Consider the following 6,000-nt stretch of genomic DNA (forward strand, 5'->3'; position numbering starts at 1 on the left):
TCCATTGTCTGTCGGAGGGTTATTTTTGTCCACGAAGTTTCGCAATTGAAGAAGTTCCTCTCTGCTATATTGTATAGCAGAGTAGGTGCGGTCGGCTAGCATGTTGCGAACCATGTTAACCTGTTCCACTCTGAGCCTGTTTTCAGGTCTCAGGCTCGAAAATGACATTCCCAGAACAAATGACCATATCTTCCCTTCTAAAAGGGTTAAATTAATAACCTTTTTTCTCAAAGTAATGATAAACCTGTGAGTTGGATGTAGAAGTGTCAGAATCAATATAAATGTTTTTTATTTTAAAGAAAATTCAGATTTTACATAGTAAAAAACTGTAAATTATAGTGTCCGTCCAAAAATTATTTTTTACAGATAGTGAAAACTACCCTTGGATGATGGGTTAGTAGACTAAAAGCTTTAGGAATCCAAAGTACAACATATAATAAGTACCCTGTATCAAGATTGATGCAAAACAAGTGAAATTTGACCTTTTTAGAGAGATTTAGCCAAAAACTGGGCCATCTGGGGTCATTTGGGTGGATTTGACCAATCTCTGGCCCCCCTTGCTCGATTTGGTTGGTTGACATACCCTTGTGACCGTTAGAGCCAATAGAATCGAAGGGGGAGGACAACACCCACACAAGCTGTAAAGAAAAAATGTGGGCGCTTCGCGTGTGGAAAACGAAACCAAACTGGAGGAATGTCTCCTTCTGGAGTTTGGAAACTAAAACGCAGTTGTATTGCTTATGGATTATCAGAAATAATTTCAAAGAAGGCACAGACACATAGGATGAACCTATGGATTAACTGCAGCATCGTTTTTTTATCGTTTTAATGCCATTGAAGACCACTTTTGACCAAGGTAAGCCATATTTACGTGTTTAGCTTCTTAGCTCCACATGTGATGATGTACGCTTTCGTTGATAGCGTCGCGAATGTTTATCACTGAGTGTTGAGATGGGCACCGGTAGATTCAGTGTCTCCAGGACACCAAAACGAGTGGTTGGCTGTGCATCTAGGATAAGTAATAAGGGAGTTATGAGTGAGTTTAAGTGCCTTTGTAGGTCCCGTTTTTTCGATCGAGGCTAATTCAGAGGCTGAGTGCTAGCATTGTGGGTTTTTTTTGAAAAAAAAAATTAAAAAGATCAGTTAGCTGAGTTTCTTCCGTTACATGGATATAACACATTCATAGTTTTATTCAATATTAAGATTCCTTAGACGTTGTTTCCTGCAAATGACGCGTTTATCCGCCGGTACCGGGGGGAAGATGTGAAACAGGTTAAAAGTAAAACGGCAAAAGTAAATAAATATGTACAAAATACGAAAATGGGCAAAGTTGGAGAGGAGCACAAAGACGATGCGGCCATCTTCACCGGCGCATCAAATTGTACTCTACTGTACTCATTGTCGGCCATTTCAATTTTCAACCTTGACAAAGGCAGCGCATACCAGATCCAATCGTTCTTCTTTACCTTTTGCAATAGAGGCCCTTAAAAAATACAATTCCAGGTGTTTTGCCTTTTATGTTCATTGTGTCTGAGGCACTGATGATAGTCTGTTGAGTAAGCATGTACCTACTCAAGTTAAGGTTCCACCGAGATTTGAACTCGGATCGCTGGATTCAGAGTCCAAAGTGCTAACCATTACACCATGGAACCACACGGAATGTCTGCACAATGTCCGCACAATGTATATCTTTATGTGGGAGTTGTTTTGAATGAAACGGCCGTGATATTCAGTAACTAAAGAGTGTTCCCTGACCGGGAATCGAACCCGGGCCGCGGCGGTGAGAGCGCCGAATCCTAGCCACTAGACCACCAGGGATTGCTCTATCTGTATGTGAAGCTTGTGAAACGGAAGGCATGGAATGTATGACAGCTGGCAGCTGGAGAGTAGTGAAAACATCTCCAGTAGGGTTCAATATCTACCTCTTAACAGTAATGTAATGCAGTGTGGAGGTAAAGGGCAGAGTGAGCAAGTTACCACTCATCCCCTTGTTTTCTTCACAAAGTTTCTCTGGGTGCTTGTTTTAGTTTCTCGAGGAATTAGAGTCTTTGCTGGGCCTTTTTAACCCGGTGTGATGTGTTGGAGGTCCTTGTAAGATGTTTTGACATATTGACTTCAAGAAACTTGAAGTTCTCCACTTCTCCATACATATGGTGGACTTCCTTCTTTGCTCTCCTGCAGTCAATCGTCAACTCCTTGGTTTTAGAGGTGTTAAGGACCAGGTTGTTGTCCTAACGCCACTCAGATTATTCCCTTTGACTTGACTAGGATCGACTTATTCTCAAGTCACTCTTCAACCCTTCTATATTGGCAAACCACTTATCCTGCTACAAGATCCTCCTGAGATGTAGAAGCTGGCTTTTTTCAGTGTACTCAAGATGTAGAAGCTGGCTTTTTTCAGGGTACTCAAAGAAAGGTTCCACCGAGATTTGAACTCGGATCGCTGGATTCAGAGTCCAGAGTGCTAACCATTACACCATGGAACCACATGAAATGTCCACACTCTATACAAATAAATGGTATCTTTACACAGAGACTCAGACATGTAACTAACTCATCTCTCTACCGCTTCACCTTCAACTGCAAACTGCACCAGTATGCGCCAAGGTCATAGTTGGTTGAAACAAACAGAACAATATCCTTTGAAATGAGCAGAGAGGCAATTTTGTGCTCAACAGACCACACCTCTCCTATACCTGGCTGCGGCCCAAGATGTGTTGTTTTGGCTCCTCGAGTTACTCAAAGGGATCTTCCCAAATCTTGACAATTTCCCCAGCCAGGGTCAGTAGACGAGTGAATGTTGAAGCTTTGCAAGACAACTGTTGTTTGACGATTACCTTCCGCATCAATACACAGGCTGAACAATGTAAGCTTGTATGCACACCTCCATAGCTCAGTTGGAAGATTGGAGGACTGTAGGTTGATAATCGCAGCAACGTTTGCATCGGCTACACTTTAGCACTTGTGATTACCGGTGCATCGTCCTATGTAAATATGGTCTTTTGAACAGGGTTCAAATGGAAAAATAGAATCTGATGATGCAAAGCATTTACAATTAGCAGAGGATGGTTTCGATCCATCGACCTCTGGGTTATGGGCCCAGCACGCTTCCGCTGCGCCACTCTGCTCGATGTTTAGCAAACCAAGGCTGGCAAAAATGTACTGTACTCATTGTCGGCCGTTTCAAATTTCAACCTTGACAAAGGCAGCGCATACCAGATCCAATCGTTCTTCTTTACCTTTTGCAATAGAGGCCCTTAAAAAACACAATTCCAGGTGTTTTGCCTTTTATGTTCATTGTGTCTGAGGCACTGATGATAGTCTGTTGAGTAAGCATGTACCTACTCAAGGTAAGTTTCCACCGAGATTTGAACTGGGATCGCTGGATTCAGAGTCCAAAGTGCTAACCATTACACCATGGAACCACACAGACTGTCTGTACAATGTCCGCACAATGTATAGTTTTATGTGGGAGTTGTTTTTAATGAAACAGCCGTGATAAAATGGAAAGAGACAATCTGCTGATCCAAAGCATTTACAATTAGCAGAGGATGGATTCGATCCATCGACCTCTGGGTTATGGGCCCAGCACGCTTCCGCTGCGCCACTCTGCTCGATGTATAGCACTCCAAGGCTGGCAAAAATGTACTGTACTCATTGTCGGCCGTTTCAATTTTCAACCTTGACAAAGGCAGCGCATACCAGATCCAATGGTTCTTCTTTACCTTTTGCAATAGAGGCCCTTCAAAAATACAATTCCAGCTGTTTTGCCTTTTATGTTCATTGTGTCTGAGGCACTGATGATAGTCTGTTGAGTAAGCATGTACCTACTCAAGGTAAGGTTCCACCGAGATTTGAACTGGGATCGCTGGATTCAGAGTCCAAAGTGCTAACCATTACACCATGGAACCACACGGAATGTCTGCACAATGCCGGCAATGTCCGCACAATGTATAGCTTTATGTGGGAGTTGTTTTGAATGAAACGGCCGTGATATTCAGTAACTAAAGAGTGTTCCCTGACCGGGAATCGAACCCGGGCCGCGGCGGTGAGAGCGCCGAATCCTAGCGCCGAATCCTAGCCACTAGACCACCAGGGATTGCTCTATCTGTATGTGAAGCTTGTGAAACGGAAGGCATGGAATGTATGACAGCTGGCAGCTGGAGAGTAGTGAAAACATCTCCAGTAGGGTTCAATATCTACCTCTTAACAGTAATGTAATGTAGTGTGGAGGTAAAGGGCAGAGTGAGCAAGTTACCACTCATCCCCTTGTTTCTTCACAAAGTTTCTCTGGGTGCTTGTTTTAGTTTCTCGAGGAATTAGAGTCTTTGCTGGGCCTTCTTAACCCGGTGTGATGTGTTGGAGGTCCTTGTAAGATGTTTTGACATATTGACTTCAAGAAACTTGAAGTTCTCCACTTCTCCATACATATGGTGGACTTCCTTCTTTGTTCTCCTGCAGTCAATCGTCAACTCCTTGGTTTTAGAGGTGTTAAGGACCAGGTTGTTGTCCTAACGCCACTCAGATTATTCCCTTGACTTGACTAGATAGACTTATTCTCAAGTCACTCTTCACCTTCTATATTGCAACCACTATCCTGCTACAAGATCCTCCTGAGATGTAGAAGCTGGCTTTTTTCAGGGTACTCAAAGAAAGGTTCCACCGAGATTTGAACTCGGATCGCTGGATTCAAAGTCCAGAGTGCTAACCATTACACCATGGAACCACATGAAATGTCCACACTGTATACAAATAAATGGTATCTTTACACAGAGACGCAGACATGTAACTAACTCATCTCTCTACCGCTTCACCTTCAACTGCAAACTGCACCAGTATGCGCCAAGGTCATAGTTGGTTGAAACAAACAGAACAATATCCTTTGAAATGAGCAGAGAGGCAATTTTGTGCTCAACAGACCACACCTCTCCTATACCTGGCTGCGGCCCAAGATGTGTTGTTTTGGCTCCTCGAGTTACTCAAAGGGATCTTCCCAAATCTTGACAATTTCCCCAGCCAGGGTCAGTAGACGAGTGAATGTTGAAGCTTTGCAAGACAACTGTTGTTTGACGATTACCTTCCGCATCAATACACAGGCTGAACAATTTAAGCTTGTATGCACACCTCCATAGCTCAGTTGGAAGATTGGAGGACTGTAGGTTGATAATCGCAGCAACGTTTGCATCAGCTACACTTTAGCACTTGTGATTACCGGTGCATCGTCCTATGTAAATATGGTCTTTTGAACAGGGTTCAAATGGAAAAATAGAATCTGATGATGCAAAGCATTTACAATTAGCAGAGGATGGTTTCGATCCATCGACCTCTGGGTTATGGGCCCAGCACGCTTCCGCTGCGCCACTCTGCTCGATGTTTAGCAAACCAAGGCTGGCAAAAATGTACTGTACTCATTGTCGGCCGTTTCAAATTTCAACCTTGACAAAGGCAGCGCATACCAGATCCAATCGTTCTTCTTTACCTTTTGCAATAGAGGCCCTTAAAAAACACAATTCCAGGTGTTTTGCCTTTTATGTTCATTGTGTCTGAGGCACTGATGATAGTCTGTTGAGTAAGCATGTACCTACTCAAGGTAAGTTTCCACCGAGATTTGAACTGGGATCGCTGGATTCAGAGTCCAAAGTGCTAACCATTACACCATGGAACCACACAGACTGTCTGTACAATGTCCGCACAATGTATAGTTTTATGTGGGAGTTGTTTTTAATGAAACAGCCGTGATATTCAGTAACTAAAGAGTGTTCCCTGACCGGGAATCGAACCCGGGCCGCGGCGGTGAGAGCGCCGAATCCTAGCCACTAGACCACCAGGGATTGCTCTATCTGTATGTGAAGCTTGTGAAATGGAAGGCATGGAATGTATGACAGCTGGCAGCTGGAGAGTAGTGAAAACATCTCCAGTAGGGTTCAATATCTACCTCTTAACAGTAATGTAATGTAGTGTGGAGGTAAAGGGCAGAGTGAGCAAGTTACCACTCATCCC

General features: G+C 43.5%; 12 non-coding genes across 12 annotated transcripts; all 12 read right to left on the minus strand.

Moving 5' to 3' along the window:
- Positions 1–1,580: 1,580 nt before the first annotated feature.
- Positions 1,581–1,652, minus strand: trnaq-cug. Its single transcript has one exon. It is a non-coding gene; the product is annotated as a tRNA-Gln (tRNA).
- A 94-nt stretch (positions 1,653–1,746) lies between these two features.
- trnae-cuc lies at positions 1,747–1,818 on the minus strand. Its single transcript has one exon. It is a non-coding gene; the product is annotated as a tRNA-Glu (tRNA).
- A 596-nt stretch (positions 1,819–2,414) lies between these two features.
- trnaq-cug lies at positions 2,415–2,486 on the minus strand. The gene has a single exon. It is a non-coding gene; the product is annotated as a tRNA-Gln (tRNA).
- Positions 2,487–3,056: 570 nt separating this feature from the next.
- Positions 3,057–3,128, minus strand: trnam-cau. The gene has a single exon. It is a non-coding gene; the product is annotated as a tRNA-Met (tRNA).
- A 225-nt stretch (positions 3,129–3,353) lies between these two features.
- Positions 3,354–3,425, minus strand: trnaq-cug. The gene has a single exon. It is a non-coding gene; the product is annotated as a tRNA-Gln (tRNA).
- A 117-nt stretch (positions 3,426–3,542) lies between these two features.
- Positions 3,543–3,614, minus strand: trnam-cau. Its single transcript has one exon. It is a non-coding gene; the product is annotated as a tRNA-Met (tRNA).
- Positions 3,615–3,839: 225 nt separating this feature from the next.
- On the minus strand, positions 3,840–3,911 carry trnaq-cug. The gene has a single exon. It is a non-coding gene; the product is annotated as a tRNA-Gln (tRNA).
- A 103-nt stretch (positions 3,912–4,014) lies between these two features.
- trnap-agg lies at positions 4,015–4,099 on the minus strand. Its single transcript is given in 2 exon segments — positions 4,015–4,049; positions 4,063–4,099. It is a non-coding gene; the product is annotated as a tRNA-Pro (tRNA).
- Positions 4,100–4,654: 555 nt separating this feature from the next.
- On the minus strand, positions 4,655–4,726 carry trnaq-uug. The gene has a single exon. It is a non-coding gene; the product is annotated as a tRNA-Gln (tRNA).
- Positions 4,727–5,296: 570 nt separating this feature from the next.
- Positions 5,297–5,368, minus strand: trnam-cau. The gene has a single exon. It is a non-coding gene; the product is annotated as a tRNA-Met (tRNA).
- Positions 5,369–5,593: 225 nt separating this feature from the next.
- On the minus strand, positions 5,594–5,665 carry trnaq-cug. Its single transcript has one exon. It is a non-coding gene; the product is annotated as a tRNA-Gln (tRNA).
- Positions 5,666–5,759: 94 nt separating this feature from the next.
- On the minus strand, positions 5,760–5,831 carry trnae-cuc. Its single transcript has one exon. It is a non-coding gene; the product is annotated as a tRNA-Glu (tRNA).
- Between the last annotated feature and the right edge of the window lie 169 nt (positions 5,832–6,000).

Source organism: Trematomus bernacchii, unplaced genomic scaffold, assembly GCF_902827165.1.
Source record: "Trematomus bernacchii unplaced genomic scaffold, fTreBer1.1, whole genome shotgun sequence".
Lineage (NCBI taxonomy): Eukaryota > Metazoa > Chordata > Actinopteri > Perciformes > Nototheniidae > Trematomus > Trematomus bernacchii.